General features: G+C 40.0%; 1 long non-coding RNA gene across 1 annotated transcript; it reads right to left on the reverse strand.

Moving 5' to 3' along the window:
• Nucleotides 1–2797: 2797 nt before the first annotated feature.
• LOC143486069 (uncharacterized) lies at nucleotides 2798–7847 on the reverse strand. The gene is made up of 4 exons (XR_013123124.1): nucleotides 7146–7847; nucleotides 6748–6839; nucleotides 3260–3395; nucleotides 2798–3059 (listed from the first exon to the last, which is right to left on the reverse strand). It is a non-coding gene; the product is annotated as an uncharacterized LOC143486069 (long non-coding RNA).
• Between the last annotated feature and the right edge of the window lie 13671 nt (nucleotides 7848–21518).

Raw genomic sequence — 21518 nt, forward strand, 5'->3', positions numbered from 1 at the left:
CTGAGCTTCTGTACATTCCAGGAACCCCAACCCCACACAACGACCTCACAGTTTCCTTTGAGAACATCTTGTTAACACCATCAAAACTGCTCGAAGCCTGGGTGTAACGTTGGACAATGAGTTGTCCTTCTCAACACGTTTCAAAACTGACCAGATCCTGCAGATTTCTCCTCTGCAACATACGGAGAATACGACCCTTCCTTTCACAGGAAGCTACTCAAGTACTTGTGCAGTCTCTAGTAATCTCTAAGCTGGACTACTGCAATTCCCTACTTGCAGGTCTTCCTCTACGGGTCATCAGACCTCTACAACTAATTCAGAATGCTGCAGCACGACTGGTCTTCAATCTACCCAAGTTCTCACATGTGACTCCTCTACTACGCTTTCTTCACTGGCTTCCAGTAGCGGCACGCATCCATGGTCAAAAGCCGATCTGTACAGCAAACACTTAGAACCTCAAGCTTTGCTCGACTTGAAACTCCATGCTTAAAGTCTCATGGAAGACAAAGCTCCAGACTATTCTCCGTCCTGGCTCCAAGATGGTGGAACGATCTTCCATTAGCTGCTAGGACTGCAGAGTCTATTGCTATATTCAAGCGTAGACTGAAGACTCACCTGTTTGTTGAGTTCTTACCAGAGCACTAACTCAGCTGATACCACTTGCCGTTGTTCTTAAATTGTATGTCTGTCTATGGTTATTTGTGCTTCTTGGCAAATGCCTAACTTGCACAACACTAGGTAATGATACTGATTCCTGTAGTTTAGTAGTAGTCTGACTCAATGGTGTCTTGAATTCTGGCCTATCTGTACTATTTCCTAGGATGTATTCTGTGATCAGAAGCAAAGCACTTTGTAAGTCGCTCTGGATAAGAGCGTCTGCTAAATGCCGTAAATGTAAATTTCATTTGATTTGACATATTTACAAGAACTGACTATTTGGCTACAGTCTATATGTCCCAGCCCTTCACATGTTACGCTGTCACAAGGTAATCATTATACGTCTGAGGGATCAAAAGATTTTGCCTGTGTTTTGTGTGTGATTGTGTTTTTACATATGTATTTCAGCCCATTAACTCAGTCACTGGATATGACTGACAAAGAAGAGCTGTATAGCATATTGGATACTGAAACAGGGGCTATGACCATCTGGTGTAACTTCCCATATTGTATCTGTGCAGAATGTGCCTGATAATTCTTCTGCAGTGTTTTTGTATAATGCTGAAAAAGCAGAGGGTTAGTACTGTATATTTAGGATTTTTAAAAATCTGTTTTTCACTAATAAATGTGAATAGCACAAAATTGAATAATCACATTAGGTTGAAAACAGAAACATAAACAATACTTGAAGTGCTCTCAGAAGTATAAATCAAGATTATTTTACTGCATTTCTTTTATAGAATGGAAGACTATAGTAGAGGTTGCCAGGGCAGCACACCTGTACAGAGATGCTGTTCTCCACACTCATGCACCATGGCTGGCAGAATGATTGACCACTGCTTTTTGCATGGAGGTCCTGCATTGTCAGGGCTTAGTCCAGCTGTTACTCACATTCTTTCTGGAGGCAAAGTGGAAACAGCTGTTATTGAAATCTGTCCCGACCTTGATCTTCGCGTGCAAATTAAGCTGGTGTGTGCTTGTTTTGAATCTAAAGTACTTACAAAAATTTTGTATTTTTTAATAAGTTTGTACGTTGTAACATTATTGAAATTACTTTATGTGCCTTAAAGCTGGAAGGGAACTCCGAACTGTTGGCAAGTGAAAAAACAGTGTTGACGCTCTGTGCATTTCATGGGACCTTCCTGCAGTAATGAAAGGCAATCGAAGATGGCTCTTTGAGAAGCTACTACAACATGCGGTACTTACTGAAGGTTGTGATATCTGTAGTCTGTTAAACAAGTAGCAGTGAATAAAATGTTTTCTCACTGGGTAATCGGACGAGCCATGAAGCAAATTAAGCAGATTAGAAAAGGACTGAAGAGACGCTATTGTGGTCACTTATGTGTTAGCGTCCAGATGTACTCCCAATAATTTTCCCACGGGAGTCAAGTGCTGTGCTGACCCCTGAGGTATTAAAGTACTGAACACATCTATAAGATCTAACTCAACCAAAACCTACTTATTTTGGATGAATTTCCTGTTTTTTACAGACCATTCTAAACTGCATCAGCTGGCCTACAATAACACATGCTCTTGATGATGATGACGACGACGACGACTGCTCTGTTGAAGATAGGAGCCGTGTTGCAGGGTATCTCCGCCAGTTCATTGAAAATGGTTCGGAATTACACTTCACCTCTCACACCTCTGGTTCTGGTGTCCAATATAAGAGACCTGCTCAAACACATGATTCGGCACAATTAATTTGTGTCTTTAGTAGGTGGTTTTTTTGGGAGGGGGAAAATGAGAGATAATTTGATTGGTGTATAGTAATTTGCAATGTTTAATATGTGTAGCATCCAGTGATGAACTGAAGACCCTCGTAAAATTCTGGGTGGGTTGGGAAGCACCTGCCAGAACCCTCGCACTGGAAGTGGTCGACTTGTCACTTGCCAAAGTCATCAACGTGCTTTGAGACTCTACGTCTTCCAGCCCATTACAAGGACTTTTCTGTATTTAAGGAAGATCTGCAAGCTTGCATTAACACAGCTGACACAGGATTTGGACTCGTGTGACTAGGTGGATAAAACAATTTAATTGAATGTTCTTAACCTGGTTTTATTGGTCAAAATGTGCTTTAAACAACTTGGATGCCAAGCCAAAAAAAATTCTAGAAATGTTTACTATCCTTGATGAAAAATAAAGAGCAACTGTTTAATTTGAAAACTTTACTGCCCTTGCTCATATTAGTTTTGACCTAATATGTTCTGTACATACTGGATGGTAGCCAGATAAATGTCTGCACCATAGGATTGAGAGGGTGCTAAGGGGTTAATGGCTGCCCTTAGTGCTGCCAGATCTTCAGGGTTCAATTGATGATCTACTGTTGGAACGGTGACTCCATGGTGTGGGTCTTCAGGCAAGCCGCATTCATCCCAATCCAGATGTGCAAGGCATAATTCCTGAAGTGAAAGTTACAAAACGGCTGTTGAACAAAATGCTGCCAGAATGGGGTGTAGTCATCTGTTTCAACTATCCCACAATATGAACTTTACATCATGAAACGTATGCTCAATTTCAGATTAATAGATAAGATTGACCGATCTAGAATATGCAATTATTTGGACAAGTATATGATTATAATACATTAAATTTCTGGTACCTCCACATTTTCAGGTTCTTCTACTGAATGCTGAATGTTTCCCATCTCCCAGATTTGATGTGGTGACAGGTTCCCCTCTGTTCTGATTGGGTGATTATCCCAACCATTGCAGAAGGTACTGAGACTAGCTTGTAGTCTGGTTACTTACTTACTTACTTTTACTTTATTGTCCACCGAAGTGGAAATTTGCCTTTGGCTTCTCAAGAAATGTGCAAATAACAACGTACCAAAAAAAAGGGGGGGGGGGTACCTACAATGCAGTGCAACAGTTACTAGGATCCTACCAACCGCGATAATCAGATAGTACAACCAACTAAGGAAACAATAACCATATATCAATAAAAGTAAAATCACAGTAAATAAAAATACAATCACAATACATCAAGAACAATCTACCCAGACACAATCAGTTGGCATTCAATGCCAGCACAGCATGAGGTACAAAAGAGTTTTTATATATGTTCCGGCTTGCCTTTGGCACCCTAAATCGACGGCCAGATGGAAGTAACTGAAACTCTGAGTGCAGTGGGTGTGAGCTATCTCTACTTATACCTTTGGCCTTTCTAAGCACAGCCCTGTCAAATATATGACACAGGGGAGTCTGCACCTTACCAATAACCTTCCCAGCAATTTTTATAATTTTTGAGAGCTTGTTTTTATTCTTTACACTCAGGTTACCGAACCAGGCAGCTATGTTAAATGATAATAGACTTTCCCCCAGGCTCCTGTAAACCATTTCAAGTACATGTTGACTAACACCGAAACTCCGCAGCTTCCTGAGTAAAAACAAACGTTGATTAGCTCTCTTAAAAATGCGCTCAGAGTTCTCATTGAAAGTAAGAGACTGATCAATTATTGTGCCCAAGTACTTAAAATGATTAACCTGCTCAACAGGCTGGTTGTTGAGCAGGACAGGGAGAATGTTACTTATACCTATTTGTTTTGATTGTAATATAAGTTCTTTTGTTTTAGCCACATTCATTTCCAGGTAGCTAGCCTGACACCAGTCCTCCAATACAGAGACCTGTCTAAGGTAAGCCTCCTCATCTAAACAATTACCTTCCCGAAGTAGACCAACCAGAGCCATGTCATCAGCATATTTGAACAACTTAATATTACCACTACAAACAGACATTTCATTTGTATAAATAGAAAACAAAAGCGGAGACAGCACGCAACCCTGAGGTACCCCCGTATTCAGGACAATTTCATCTGAATAAACCCCATTCCTCAAAACTCTCTGAGGGCGATCAGTTAAGAAGCTCCTGATCCAATAAATAAGTCCACCATTAACATTCATCTTAACAAGTCGTTCTAAAAGACTATCAATTTGCAAAGTATTAAATGCAGAACTAAAATCAATAAAAAGTACACGTGCATATGATTTTGCATACTGTAAGTGGCCAGCTAAATAGTCCACTATAGTGATAGTAGCATCTTCTGTCCCTGTATGTGTTTTATAAGCGAATTGTAAGGGATCAAGTAGATCCCTGACGGAGGAATTGAGATGGGAACTAACAACTCTCTCCATGCACTTTGCTAGAAGAGAGGTAAGTGCCACAGGTCTGAAATCTTTAAATGACGTTGGTCTAGAGACTTTAGGAACAGGTATTATTGTGGACTTCTTCCATATGTCAGGGAACGTATAGCTGTTCAGCAAAGTCTGAAACAGCTGTGTCAACACCCCTGTAAGCTGGTGAGAACATGTTTTAAGGACTCTTCCTCTAAGGCCATCAGGGCCAGGGGCAGTGTTGGGTCTAATTTTAGAGAGGCACGCAAATATTTCTCTCTCAGAGAGCTGAATGGGTTCAAAACCACCAATCTGGTTACAAACATTATTGCAGCCTATACTTGAATCCCTCACATCAAACCTACCATAAAATCTGTTTAAATTATTTACAAAAACACCACCATCCTCCATATTCACACTCTGCCTTTTCCTTTCCTTCCCCATCATTATATTTAGCCCATCCCATGCCTGCTTTAAATTGCCAGAGCAAAATCTTTGCTCAACTTTATTTTTGAACTCTATTTTTGCTAAAACCACTCTACGTCTGAACTCCTTTCCTTTTTGCCTCACCAATTCCATATCCCCCTTCAAAAATGCAACCCTCTTCTCATTTAGACACATTTTAAGGTCCTTTGACAGCCATGGTTTGTTATTACTGTACACCTTAACAGTCTTAGATGTGAAAACCACATCCTCACAGAATTTAATATAACAGGTAATCGAATCTGTCAGTTCATGTGGATCACTACTTGTGTCAAAGAACATGCACCAGTCTGTACAGTCAAAGCAGTCTTGGAGTTCCTCCACTCGATTGTTGGACCATAGTTGAACAGTTTTCAAATGAGGTTTTTCACGCTTGACTTTCTGTCTATAAGTTGGGAGATGATGAATTACATTATGGTCCGACCTTCCCAGAGGATGCCGACTTACTGACTTGTATGCATCCGGAATATTACCAAAACATTGGTCCAAAATACGCGTAGAGCGTGTAGGCGTGGTGACATACTGCTGTAAATTAGGAAGATATGATGACAGCTCGCATGTATTAAAATCTCCCAATACAAAGACTGGTTGATCAACCGATCGGGAGAGCGCAGCATTAAGGCTGTCAGCAATAGATTCAGCAGCTTCCTTGTTATTCGGACCTGGGACATAAACAAGAATAATTGTAATTTGGCCAAACTCCCGTGGGAGATAAAATGGCCGGAAAGACACAGACAGTAGCTCATAGTCTCTAGTGCATATTTTCTCATGTACTTTAAACTGAGTTGCCCAAGTATTGTTAAACAGAATACAGAGACCACCGCCGATAGATTTTTTAGATAAAGACCTGTCGCGGTCTGCCCTTATGGCTGTGAATCCCGCCAGGTCGATGTCGGCGCTGTCCTTGTGAAACCAAGTCTCTGTTAAACAAATCAAGTTACTCCTTCGGAAATCCTCCTCAGATCTGAGTCGCGCTGAGATCTCATCCAGTTTGTTACTGAGTGATCTGACATTTGACAAAGTTAAGAACACATAGTGACAGCTGTAAATGTGCAAGCTGTTAGATGATGTTAGGTGAAGGAAACCATGGTCTTCAAGTGAGTGTAACACGTTGTAGTATGTGCTTGTGACGGCACACCACACGTCTCTCCACAGCCTCTCTATTCTGCAAAGGGGGATTAAGCAGCAGGTTAGTGTGAGGTTTGGTTGGTGTGTGTGTGTGTGTCTGCCTCTGATTGTGCATGCTCTTCCCAGCAATGAAGCTGGACCTTCCTGTCCCCCGGACAGAGAACATCAAGCATGCAATGGCAACATTTTCAACTCCATGGTCACCTTGCACCCTAAAGATTATTTTGAGATGTTTTAATAAAACAAAGGTTTAAGAGTACAATCATAGGCCCTTTTGATTGTCTATTCTAAAGATTTCATGGTTTGTGGAAAATATTTCCAGTATCCTAGTTAAGTGATCTTTTGTGGTAACTTTGAGGTAGCTGACCTTAGAGGAAATCCAAATTTGTCCACCGATTGTTGGAAAAGTCCCAGGGCTGTTGAGGAGAAATTGTTGTCTGCTGCACTCAAGTACATGATCTACAGAAAAAGTAAACGTGTATTTTTCTGTGAAACCCATTTGCTCAAGCTAACAATTTCTATCAGCTTGCCAGTTTAGCCTAATAGTTTGTTTGCTGATCATTAAGAATTCTAGCAGTTTTATCTAAGAAACTTGCACATCTATAATTAACATTTAGAACAAATATCAATATAAAATATCATTTAGAGCCAATATCAGCAAGATAAAACTTAAAGTTCAACAAAAGATTTAAAAATTTAGATATGAGAAGGTATTAAGGCATTTTGGAAAATATTTTTACATTAGGTAATATTTTAAGACAGTACCTTCCTTGAAAAGCCATCAATAGCACCAAAGATGACGATGGTGTACCTAGGCAGACGAAACAGGTACCATTACAGTCACAATTTCATGTAAAACATTAAAATAAATTAGGCTGCACTTACCGAATGAGCTTATGATTTGTATCTATGTGTATTGGGGACTTTGGACAAGGTACTGAGTATGTTCTCCGCACAACACACCTGGTTCAACCGACAGAGAATGCCGACGGTGTTGACACGGTGCATTGAAGCCCTCACCCTCTACCACTGCACTCGATGGCCTCTGGCTTGTAAGCACCCTTTAACAAGGCGGTACCCTGCATGTGGCATGTTTTCTTTAATTTTGGCAACCAAATGATCAAGCTCAGTGTCTGAACAATTGCTGTAGAGTGCTCTGACGGAGATGTTTGATTCTGCCATTCTTCTGTACACAGTCCGCTTTGACACACCCATTAGATTGGCAATGCAAGTCACAGGCAGACCTTGATTCAGAAGGTGTTGTAGGTAATCTAGAGGGACATCACATTTTGGGCGGCTAGTCACTCCATAGCTGACTTGCACAAATACATGAGGGAGCCAACTTTGCTTTTCTTCAGTAACTATCTTGTGCAAGTCTGTGAGTGCATCAACAATAGACTTTGGAGCAGTAATCTGATCACTAAAGAGAACAATTTCTTGAGAGCATATAAACTCCAAATAATCCAGGTCAAGTGGCTTTTGACTGAGAACATGCACAATGCGTGTTTGCAGCCTGCCCAACATTGTTTGTAAAATCAATTCCTAGGAGAAAAGAACAATTCATGTGATAGCTGTAAAAACGGATACTTGGATTATATGAGCTAATAGAGAAAGCTATAAGTCCATAAGATATCAATTATATTAAAAAAGCAATATATTGCAATGAATATAACTATTTAAGTAAAAATAAAATCCATCGGCCATCTTATTTAACAGTGAACTATAGAGGTCTCTTAAGAAGCGCCCCCTAGTGGGCCCGCCGGCGGACCCAGCTCCTTTATGGCCTTATAAAACATATTAAACATTCATGAATCACCGAACAAAAGCGATAAATTCAAAACTTCCTATCCCATCTACATGCCTACCGAGTTTTAGACGTCTCCGTGCAGCCGATCGCGAGATATCCGGCTTTGAAGTTGGCGACAAAAGTGCACCTCGCAGGGGGGTCTTCCGACATATCCGTTTAAAAAACATATTTATGATGTGAGATGTCTTAATGTTTTGTCACCTAAAAATCGGTTACTAGTAAGGCTTTAATTTAAGACCTTAACATCGTAGATCCGTTGTGGATAAATACCTTGAAAAGCTTGCTCACCTCACAGCAAAATTGTGCGTAATCCACTTCCTGGATGAGACGCTCCAACAAATCTGCCCCCTAAGCGTCACCGAAGCGTTTTGAAAGCTGATTTGTCCTCTTATTACAAAGCTGCAGCGGTTCTGCTTTGATTTGAGTGGTTTTTATTGGTCTGAGGGGGGGTAGTGACTTTGAGTGACAGCTTTTACAACCTCTCACCGGCGTGGGCGAAAGGGGGGGGGGGTCTCACCAATCAGCCTACTGAGACGATCTGGTGCCTTAGAAGTGATCGAAAGCTGTTCTAACCAATAGATAACTTCCTTCTGAAGCTAACCAGCCCTTGTTTGCCATGATTGGTGGATGATTTATTTTAAACGACTCTTCGCAAAATCCCAGTTCATTTCCAATGTGGGTCCGCTAGCATAGCAACATAAGCTAACCTTTGCTAACCTAAGCTAAGCTCCACCAGAACACACTGTTCGGCGAAACTGAAGCAGCCGTGGATAATTTTGTTCATTTTTATTCTGATTGTGGATACTTTTGAACATCACAGAAAATAAAAGGATTACTTTATATGGAATATATGAGCAATTTTCAGAATTTTCGCCAACCCGGAAGTGGGAATGAACACCGGCTACGTACTCGTGAGTAAAAATGGATAATTTTTCATAAGCAATTTTGTACAAAATATATAATCTAATACTAAACATGAGATTATAAACAGTATTGGAGCTTTTGAGTGCTGGAGTACTCTGTATCGTGTCGGATGCTAACGCTTAGCTTAAGCTTACCTTAGCCTGTCGGACTATATTGGACATAAATATCATAACGTTCATAATTGGACATGACATTTCTTCGTTGTAATGTTCTGGTCTTTCTGTAATATGTGCTTCGTTGTTGTTTGTTGTAGCTCCTCGGTTTGGAATTTGTTAGCATGTTAGCTTGGTTGGCTATGAGTGTGTACAGGGTGTGTCTCTTACTTAGCATATTTGCACATTGGAATGTTGAACTTGACATACCTTGGACAAAGTGGAATAACTTTGCAATGCTTGCATGGATTTGCTCCATTTTTTCTGTGTTTTTAGAAAAGACCCTAGCAAATTGTATTGTAATTTCTGATAACAGATTGGAATAACTATATGAATATACATTCCAGTCATGTTCAAGTTCAAGTCAGCATTTTTGACATTCCTGGCATATTAGCATCTGTAATAGAGGCTCTAAAATAAAGCAAATTATGTGAATATGATATTGAAGTGAATCAATATGTTCCCCCAACTGTCTACTTCAGTTTGAGCCATGAATGATAATTTTCCTTTATGTACAACTTGAGATATCTAGTTTTAAAGTGAACTATGTAAAAAATGTTTAAAATGGCCACCGGGCGTGCGAATCTGCAGCATAAGGTTAAAAGGTGTAGACTACAGTAACAAAGTAGTTTATCAGCACTCCTCCATGAGCGCATTGTCCACATTGATCAATGACTGTACGAATTTTGTGCAGCCAGAAAACACACCACTACCTAATTCTTAACTTTGCCTACTCTTGAATGATTTAAGACATCAAATAATTACTTTACAACGTGGTAATGTTGAAACGATACACAGTATAAGGCATATTAAATAAAGTTTATGAAAACGTAACTTCATCTGACAGCTGGGCTAGTCTACAGCTTCTGCTTCACCTGCTAATGGCTAGCTCCGGTCAGTTTTAGGCTATGGTAATGGTACATTGTTTTTGAAAAGAAGGTAAAACAGGAATGAACTAGGACACACAAAGAAGGTTAAATTACAGCTTTGTGCTTACGATCAGTGTTTCAAAGAAAAAAAGGTTATAGAAACAGTCACCTGTTGGTTGCTCATCATGGACGGAATCCACTTTCGCTCATTCAGTTGGAGTGCTTTCCCGCGCAGTCAATCAATCAATCAAATTTTATTTATATAGCGCTTTTTACAACAGTTGTTGTCACAAAGCAGCTTTACAAGTGCCGAGTCCTAGCCCCCAGTGAGCAAGCCAAAGGCGACAGTGGCAAGGAAAAACTCCCTAGTTTTTTGCATGAGGAAGAAACCTTGAGAGGAAGCAAGGAGCCCATCCTCCTCTGGCCGACACCGGTCACCATGACAACAACAACAATACAGACAGAATGTAGACAGAATGTAAAAGATGCAATAATGTCCATTTAGACAGAATATAAAAGATGTAATAATGTCCATCATGGTGTAGGCATCCGGTTAGGCAGGAGGTGGCCGGCCCAGGATGGATCGCTTGTCTCTCCTCATCTCATTATTCCTCAAGCAGGCGGGCAGCCATGTGGAGAAATGAAACAGGGAAAATTAGCTCTGTATGAGGACATGTACAGGACAGGTAAAATTATAAATATTTCTGGAGTGTGGCAGCAACTCCGGCACTAAGTTAAATTATTACAGCCTAGCTAAAAAAGGCAGAACCAGAAGGTAACATAGGCTTGGGGGCATTCTGAGACAATGGCATCCGTCCACTGCACTGTCAACAAACTTGAGTGACCACGAGCAGTGACAGGATGACAGCACCAGCACCCCAGTCTACCATAAAACCCTTCGTCTATGAACCCCTGGATCTGTACCTTTATCTAAGGGGGATATTAATTATCAAACGCTAGACTAAATAAGTGGGTTTTCAACCTAGATTTAAAGATTGTGACTGTGTCAGAGTCCCGGACACATTTAGGAAGATTATTCCAAAGCTGGGGGGCCTTATAAGAAAAGGCTCTTCCCCATGCTGTTACCTTGTTAATTTGTGGAACTAATAACAGACCAGCACCCTGTGATCTTAGTTGACGTGGGGGTTCATAGTAGGAAATAGGTTCCTGGAGGTATTCAGGAGCAAGTCCGTGTAGTGCTTTATATGCTAATAATAGAATTCGATGATGAAGATGAAGCAGTCACATCTTGTAAAGTACCAACAGCGCCACCTACTGCTCAGGAGCGATGTGTTTGTACGAGTCAGTGTATATTTGTGAGAAAATCTGGACAGCAATACCACTGCTAAAAATAGGGTTGCCAACTCTCACGCATTGAGCGTGAGAAACACGCATTTGACCGTCTTCACACGTTCTCACGCCACACTTCCGATTTCTCACGCCGAAAAAAAAATCTAGTTTATTTACCTCTGATCCATATACACTACCGTTCAAAAGTTTGGGGTCACCTAGACAATTTTGTGTTTTCCCTGAAATCTCGTACTTTTATTTATCAAATGAGTTGCAAAATGAATAGAAATATAGTCCAGACATTGACAAGGTAGAAATAATGTTTTTTTTAATTATTTGAAATAATTTTCTACTTTAAACTTTGCTTTCGTCAAAGAATGTTCCCTTAGCAGCAATTACAGCATTGCAGACCTTTGGCATTCTAGCTGTTAATTTGCTGAGGTAATCTGGAGAAATTTCACCCCATGCTTCCAGAAGCTGCTCCCACAAGTTTGATTGGGTTGATGGGCACTTTTTTCGTACCATACGGTCAAGCTGCTCCCACAACAGCTCAATGGGGTTGAGATCTGGTGACTGCGCTGGCCACTCCATTACCGATAAAACACCAGCTGCCTGCTTCTTCTCTAAATAGTTTGTGCATAATTTGGAGGTGTGCTTTGGGTCATTGTCCTGTTGCAGGATGAAATTGGCTTCAATCAAGCGCTGTCCACAGGGTATGGCATGGTGTTGCAAAATGGAGTGATAGCCTTCCTTATTCAAAATCCCTTTTACCTTGTTCAAATCTCCCACTTTACCAGCACCAAAGCAACCCCAGACCATCACATTACCTTCACCATGTTTGACAGATGGTGTCAGGCACTCTTACAGCATCTTTTCAGTTGTTCTGCATCTCACAAATGTTCGTCTGTGTGATCCAAACACCTCAAACTTTGATTCATCTGTCCATAACACTTTTTTCCAATCTTCCTCTGTCCAATGTCTGTGTTCTTTTGCCCATAATAATCTTTTTCTTTTATTAGCCAGATATGGCTTTTTCTTTGCCACTCTGCCCTGAAGGCCAGCATCCCGGAGTCGCCTCTTCACTGTAGACGTTGACACTGGCGTTTTGCAGGTACTGTTTAATGAAGCTGCCAGTTAGGGGTGCACGATATGGACTAGAATTGCGATGTGCGATAACATTGTTGGATATCCCGATATCGATGTGAACCACGATAAATTAAGATTAAAATACAGAAATGTAGTGTCTCTCTGAACAGCAGCACGTTAATTTGTTTTGTTTTTTACTGTGTAATGAATCCAGAATAATTCCAAATAATTTGCAGGTTTATTCAACAATAGATTCAATCTAGGTTTATACTTTCACGAGTGAGCGACTCCGCACACCTCGTTAACCTCCGAGAACGGCGGAAGCGTTTAATCTTGCCGTGTCACATTCTTTGCAGTGTTGTCCGAAACGATATGTAGGCCTAGTAGTATAAAAAAAAACACCCCTCAAATACAGGGGAATGAACTTTTACCTGACCAATTTTAATGTTGCTTTGTGTTTCAGGTTTGAAAAGTGCTGGAATTTAGGCTAAAGTATTTGAAAAGGCTTGAAATTGTAACTACTTCGTTTCACAACAAATATCTGTCTGACTGAACAATTCTCTTGTATTACGTTAACAAATACGAGCCTCTTGTAATTCCAGGACGAAACATGAGAGAACGTGAAGACGTTAAGATTGGGCGTTTTGAAAATAAATATCCATTAAATAATGTGATAAAAAAGCGAATTATTTCGAATCATTTAGAGTATATGTATAAATATTTAATTCAATAACGTGCTGGGAATTATTGAAATGGACCTTGAAAGTGACGTACAAGTGCTTGATTTCCACCTTGTATAGGTGTATGAACCCTGCAAACATGACTGTTCTCATTGCGCCGAGACGCGGCGCGCGTGAACTTTAAATAAATAATAACATTAAATAATGTGATAAAGCGAATTATTTCGAATCATTTAGAGTATATGTATAAATATTTAATTCAATAACGTGCTGGGAATTATTGAAATGGACCTTGAAAGTGACGTACAAGTGCTTGAATTCCACCTTGTATAGGTGTATGAACCCTGCAAACATGACTGTTCTCATTGCGCCGAGACGCGGCGCGCGCGAACTTACAAAATTCGAGAGGTGCACGACCTCGTGAATCGACAGCGCGCGAGGCAATTGCACACGGGCGAAGCCACCGCGATTACGTTATTTTCGCCTCCCGGACCCTCGCGCCGCATCAAGTGTAAACCAGGCTTAAACCAAATCACGTGTCTGATGAGCGTGTTCACCCCACTCCAGGGTTGCCAGGTCCTACAAAAGTTTTCCGCACAAAATCTGCGAGTGTAAGTTGTCGGCGGGGGGAGGGGGTGTTGCGAGTGTGAACTGGAGACAAATTAAGTATTATATCGGGATCGATTCTTAGTGTTGACTTGTAACTTCCGCAGTAGCCCAACTCAAAAGTAGCCCAAAAAACCGCACCCCGCAGCCCCAGAATTTTTACCCGCGGCTGGATTTTCAAACAAGCCCAATTTGGCGTGAAAACCGCGAACCTGGCAACTCTGCCTCACTCTGCCTCTTGCCTACTTACGTCACGTGATCATAGTCTGCAGCGCGAATAGCTCCCTCTATTGCTGGACGAGGATAACGCAATTTGAGTTTGCTGTTATTCAAGGAGTTATCGTGGCTCTTTCGATGTGTTTATCGTGAAACTTCACATCGCGATAACGATAAAAATACGATTAATCGTGCAGCCCTACTGCCAGTCGAGGACCTGTGAGGCATCGATTTCTCAAACTGGAGACTCTAATGTACTTGTCTTCTTGCTCAGTTGCGCAGCGGGGCCTTCCACGTCTCCTTCTACTCTGGTTAGAGCCTGTCTGTGCTCTCCTCTGAAGGGAGTAGTACACACCATTGTAGGAAATCTTCAGTTTCTTGGCAATGTCTCGCATGGAATAGACTTCATTTCTCAGAACAAGAATAGACTGTCAAGTTACAATTGAAAGTTGTTTTTTTCTGGCCATTTTGTGAGTTTAATCGAACCAACAATTGTAATGCTACAGATTCTCAACTAGCTCAAAGGAAGGTCAGTTTTATAGCTTCTCTAATCAGCAAAACTGTTTTCAGCTGTGCTAACCTACATGCACAAGGGTTTTCAAGGGTTTTCTAAATATCCAATAGCCTTCTTACACAGTTAGCAAACACAATGTACCATTAGAACACTGGAGTGATGGTTGTTGGAAATGGGTCTACATACATCTATGTAGATATTGCATTATAATAATAATAATAATAATAATAATCTTTATTTGTATAGCACCTTTCATACATACATGCAACTCAAAGTGCTTTACAGTATAATTTAAAAAGAAACATAAAACAAAAAAAAAATGTTAAAAGAAATTAAAGATAAAATATTAAAATAACATAAAATGTTAAAAAGTAAAGTATAAAAAGAAAACAAACAATAAAATAATTAAATAAGGTGACAAATAATAAAATAACAGAATAAACTAAATAAGGTTGAGAGTTTCTTAACTAAAAGCAGATCTAAACAGGAATGTTTTGAGACTGTGCTTGAAACTATTCAGGAATGAAATGCCTCTGAGCTCTTCAGGAAGAGAATTCCAGAGCTTTGGGCCATAGTGGCTAAAGGCACCCTCACCGATCTTTAATCGGCTTTTAGGAATCTCCAGTAGATTACTGTTTGAAGACCTGAGAGACCTGACTGGAACATATCTAACCATCATTTCACTGAGGTAAAGAGGGGCAAGACCATGAAGACATTTAAAAACCAAGACTAGAACCTTAAAATCTATTCTAAAGCTGACAGGTAACCAGTGCAGTGAGTGGAGTGCAGTTGTAATATGATCTCTCTTTCTCCTGCGGGTCAGAACCCTTGCAGCTGCATTCTGAACTCTCTGTAGGTGCGAAATATAGCTCTTTGGAAGAGCAGATAGAACACCAATACAATAATCTAGCCTTGATGTGATAAATGCATGGACAAGTTTTTCACTGTCAGCAGGAAAGAGCATATCTCGGACCTTAGCAATGTTTCGAAGGTGAAAATAAGCTGTCTTGCATGTAGTCATAATGTGTGATTTGAAGCTAAGCTCATTATCAAAGGTGACGCCCAGGTTCTTAACACATTGACTGGCATTCAGATTCATTTGATTTAAATAAGTCTGGACATCATTCCTTTGTGAATCACTGCCAAGAACAAGAACCTCTGTCTTCTGTTTATTTATTTGCAGAAAATTGTCAGACATCCATGTCTGTATATCATATATGCAGTCAAACAGTGAGCAAATTGATTTTAGGGCTTTAGGTTCTAGAGAAATGTAAAATTGGGTGTCATCTGCATATTGATGATAACTAATACCATGTTTATTAATGATATGTGGTAACGGAAGCATATATAGGTTGAATAGTAACGGCCCAAGAATTGATCCTTGGGGGACCCCACAAGTTATTTTTTGACGTGTGGAGGAAGAGGTACCTAATGCTACATAGTAATCACGCCCAGTTAGGTATGATCTAAACCAGTCTAAGACTAAGCCACTAAGGCCTACCCAACTCTGTAGTCGATCAAGAAGTATTTCATGATCAACGGTGTCAAAAGCGGCGCTTAAATCTAGCAGAAAAAGGACTGAGAGTTTGCCTGCATCCTTATTCAATCTCAAGTCATTTACTACCTTAACTAGGGCTGTTTCAGTGCTATGGAGAGCTCTGAAACCAGATTGAAAAGTGTCATTTATTTGATTTACTTTGACATAATCATTTAACTGGATTGACACAACTTTTTCAATGATTTTGCTGAGAAAGGAAAGGTTAGATATAGGTCGATAATTATTGAGAATTGTGGAATCAAGATTTCTGTTCTTCAATAGTGGTTTACCCATTGCTGTTTTAAAAATGTTAGGGAATTCACCCAATTGCAGAGACTGATTAACAATCCTTAGAACTTCATTTGCTAATGAGCTCAGAACCTGCTTGAAAAAGCTTGTTGGTAGAGGGTCCAGTTCACAAGTAGAGGATTTTAGTGATGAAATCACATCAAGTAGTGTTACCATGTCAACTTCTTGGAAATAAGACATATTAAAGTTAGGCTGAGTAACTGATATAAGGGTTGATAGTCTATTAGTGCTTGTAGCTATGTTCTGCCTTATACTAGTAATCTTGTCCCTAAAATATATTGCAAACTCATCACATTTTTCAACTGAAACAGTCTCAGGGAAGACACAGGATGTGGGGTTTACTAGCTGATCTATACTTCTGAACAAGACAGCTGAGTTATTATTTGATAAATTGATTAAGGTAGAGAAATAGTTTTTCCTTGCTGATTTCACTTCACTGTTGTAATTGTGCAACGTTGTTTTATAAATATCAAAATGTACTTGCAATTTTGACCTTCGCCAACGTCTCTCAGCCTGCCTACAATCTTGCCTAAATTTTACTATAGATGGAGTATTTCTCCAGGGCATCTTAATTTTACCAGAGATAATTTTAGTTACCTTTGGTGCCACAGCATCAATACAGTTCCTAACTCTGTGTGTGAATGTTACAACTAGCTCATTCCCATTTTCTGAGAGAGGAGGGAGGGACTGTATCATGTCTGTGAAGGCCACGGCACTGCCAGCACTGAGATAACGCTTGGTTATTGTGCGCTTTTCACTGAGTGTTCTAGTTGATAGACATATTGAAAAATACACCAAAATGGTCAGAGATTGCAACATCAATAATTTCAGTATTATTAACCTCTATGCGTTTAGAAATGATCAAATCTAAAATGTGGCCATGCTTATGAGTTGGGCCTGATACATGCTGTATGAGATCAAGAGTTAAGCATCCTCATGAACTCTGAAGTGATTGGATTTGTGGATGTATCCATGTGAATGTTAAAATCCCCAGCAATTAAAACATAATCAAAATCAATTAAAACCCTTCAAAGCATTTCTTCAAAATCTTGAAAAAAATCTTGAAAAAAAGAAAATCTGCATGTAGTCTGGGAGGATGATAGATAACAATCAAAAGAACTGAATAAGTACTGTTGAGTTGTACTGCCAGATATTCAAACGTAGGATGTTCCCCTAATGAGATCTGCTTACAGCGGAATGCTTTATGGTAAAAACATGCAACACCTCCACCTCTCTTATTTACTCTAGAGACATTAAAATAGTTAAAGTCAGGAGGCGAAGCTTCATTTAGCACTATTGCTCCATTGCTATCAAGCCAAGTCTCTGTTAGAAAAAGAAAGTCCAGACAATAATCTTCAATTAATTTAGCTATTATGAAAGACTTGTTTGTGAGTGAACGGACGTTTAGTAAGGAGACTTTGAAGACTTGATGTGTTTGATCAGCATCGCTTACATCACTTTTGCATTTCACTGGGATCAAATTTTGTTTGTTACAATGTTTTGTGCCCTTATGTTTTCTTCTGATTACATTTTTATTTTGATTCTGAGAACCATGCCACCGGCTATTTAAAAGAACTGGAATGTAACACTGACTAGGAGCATGGGTTCCAGTGTGTCAGACCTGAGAATTCACTGAGTGTGCAGGAGAAGTAGGTGAGTTCCTACGAGACTGCAGACTGTAGTGTTGCAGAACCTCTTCAATCTCCTGGAGTTTACCTCTGAGACTTTGGACAGATTCTCTGACAGGAGATGGTGGGCTCCTTTGACTGACATTACTGACGTTACTGCTGGCGGTTGGGTGCAGGTTCCGCATGTGAGTGATTCCATACATTAGATTATCCACAAGCATTTGAGTCCCAGCCCTGTTAGGGTGAAGCTGATCAGGTTTAAAAAGGACACCTCCAAAAGATGTTGAAATTGTCAATGAAGTTTACCTTCCGATGAGCACAGGCTGTAGTGAGCCAGCTGTTTAGAGCCAGCAGTCTGGTAAAGTGGCCACTGCCCCGACGTGCAGTTGGTATTGGTCCAGAAATGAACACTTCACACCGGGAAAACTCCAGAATGTCGAGCAGATGGTTAAAATCCTGTTTCAGAATCTCAGACTGTTGTTTGTAAACATCACTAGAGCCGACATGTACAATCAGTCTTTCCGTAGCTGGATGATCATGCAATATGTGTGGAATCATGGGTATCACTTCACAGACAGTAACACGAGGAAAGCAAAAGGCCTTAATACTGTTGCTCCATACATCTCTGATGACTGAGTCCCCAATTAGCAGCGTTTTGGGCTGTGGCGGTGTTCCTCGTCTCCTTTCACCGTTAATGCCTCGGCGGCTAACATGGTTAGCATCCCGATGGCTAACATGGTTAGCACCCCGATGGCCAACATGGTTAGCACCCCGATGGCCAACATGGTTAGCCAGATATTTACAGCTAGAATAGTCATTTACCATATTAATAATGTATAGAGTGTATTTTTGATGCTTTTAATGTTAGCTAAATTGAAAATAAAACTGTTTTTCTTTCAAAAATAAGAACATTTCTAAGTGACCCCAAACTTTTGAACGGTAGTGTATATATACTAGGGGTGGGACGCAATTAAAAAAATGTATCAAATTAATCGGAAGCTTTGTAATTAATTAATCGAAATTAATTGCATTTTAATCGCATTTCAGTATTTAACATGAATATTAATTTAAGTTTGAATGTCGAATGAATCAATGAACATAATCATAAACTTCAACATGGATTATTGTTTATTTTTGTCTACTACACAGAGCAATGGATGAGTGCAGAAAACAGTTCAGAACACTGGAAATTCTGACCAAAAATGTTGTTTAATTTTGGGTGTTTTGCTCAGGATATTGGAAGAATTGAAGTAAATCAGAAGATGTTTTTTAATACAATTTTAGGTGGTATATTTTTTCTTTAATTTCCCAGGCCTCTGCCACAGGCATCTCCATAGTGCCTAGAAGTGGTCTTCTGCATGCTCAAAGCAAATGACTGGATTTTCATCATCTATAGATTCATCATCTATAATATGAGCTGTCACACCAAGATAATTCTTGTTGCAAACAGGTCCAGTGATCCCCAGTCAGATCCCTTCACAATAACCTGTTTTACTTCCCTTTCCTCTAGTTAGCGCAGCAACATCCCAATCCCAATCTATTAAGTGGCCAATTGACGGCCCCAAAGGGGGGCTGCGCGCCGAAGCCCCCAGATTTTTGCCGGGTCGGTGGATGGGTCAGGCCTCGAGGGGGGGACCCCCAAAGACGAGGGGAGTTGTCCCCCCGCCTCTAGCGCCCCCATGAGGCCGGCAATAAATTATTGAAAAACGGGCGTTTTTCGAGCGATACGCAGTTCGGCCACAGTGTGGAGCACATCCAAATAAATTGGAAGTGGGATAGGTAAGTAAAAAACGTCCCACTTCCAATTTATTTTTCCGATTATTATGGGATGCCTAATCAAATAGATTGCAAATGGGATGTTTTGTGATTACCTATCCCACTTCCAATCTATTTCAGCTATTATGGGATGCCTATTCAAATAGATTGCAATTGGGATGTTTTGTGATTACCTATCCCACTTCCAATCTATTTCAGCTATTATGGGATGCCTATTCAAATAGATTGCAATTGGGATGTTTTGTGATTACCTATCCCACTTCCAATCTATTTCAGCTATTATGGGATGCCTATTCAAATAGATTGCAATTGGGATGTTTTGTGATTACCTATCCCACTTCCAATCTATTTCAGCTATTATGGGATGCCTATTCAAATAGATTGCAATTGGGATGTTTTGTGATTACCTATCCCACTTCCAATCTATTTCAGCTATTATGGGATGCCTATTCAAATAGATTGCAATTGGGATGTTTTGTGATTACCTATCCCACTTCCAATCTATTTCAGCTATTATGGGATGCCTATTCAAATAGATTGCAATTGGGATGTTTTGTGATTACCTATCCCACTTCCAATCTATTTCAGCTATTATGGGATGCCTATTCAAATAGATTGCAATTGGGATGTTTTGTGATTACCTATCCCACTTCCAATCTATTTCAGTTATTATGGGATGCCTATTCAAATAGATTGCAATTGGGATGTTTTGTGATTACCTATCCCACTTCCAATCTATTTCAGCTATTATGGGATGCCTATTCAAATAGATTGCTATTGGGATGTTTTGTGATTACCTATCCCACTTCCAATCTATTTCAGCTATTATGGGATGCCTATTGAAATAGATTGCAATTGGGATGTTTTGTGATTACCTATCCCACTTCCAATTTATTTCCATTATTATGGGATGCCTATTCAAATAGATTGCAATTGGGATGTTTTGTGATTACCTATCCCACTTCCAATCTATTTCAGCTATTATGGGATGCCTATTCAAATAGATTGCAATTGGGATGTTTTGTGATTACCTATCCCACTTCCAATCTATTTCAGCTATTATGGGATGCCTATTCAAATAGATTGCAATTGGGATGTTTTGTGATTACCGATCCCACTTCCAATCTATTTCCACTATTATGGGATGCCTATTCAAATAGATTGCTATTGGGATGTTTTGTGATTACCTATCCCACTTCCAATCTATTTCAGCTATTATGGGATGCCCATTCAAATAGATTGCAATTGGGATGTTTTGTGATTACCTATCCCACTTCCAATCTATTTCAGCTATTATGGGATGCCTATTCAAATAGATTGCAATTGGGATGTTTTGTGATTACCTATCCCACTTCCAATCTATTTCAGCTATTATGGGATGCCTATTGAAATAGATTGCAATTGGGATGTTTTGTGATTACCTATCCCACTTCCAATTTATTTCCATTATTATGGGATGCCTATTCAAATAGATTGCAATTGGGATGTTTTGTGATTACCTATCCCACTTCCAATCTATTTCAGCTATTATGGGATGCCTATTCAAATAGATTGCAATTGGGATGTTTTGTGATTACCTATCCCACTTCCAATCTATTTCAGCTATTATGGGATGCCTATTCAAATAGATTGCAATTGGGATGTTGGCCACTACCCACCCCAGGTGGGCTTGTACAAGTTCAGGAATGTCGTAGGGGTCCGAAACTTGATAGGGGGGTAGTGTGGGACCCCCTAAACAACATAT

The sequence above is a fragment of the Brachyhypopomus gauderio genome, unplaced genomic scaffold (assembly GCF_052324685.1).
Source record: "Brachyhypopomus gauderio isolate BG-103 unplaced genomic scaffold, BGAUD_0.2 sc44, whole genome shotgun sequence".
NCBI classification, from domain to species: Eukaryota; Metazoa; Chordata; class Actinopteri; order Gymnotiformes; family Hypopomidae; genus Brachyhypopomus; species Brachyhypopomus gauderio.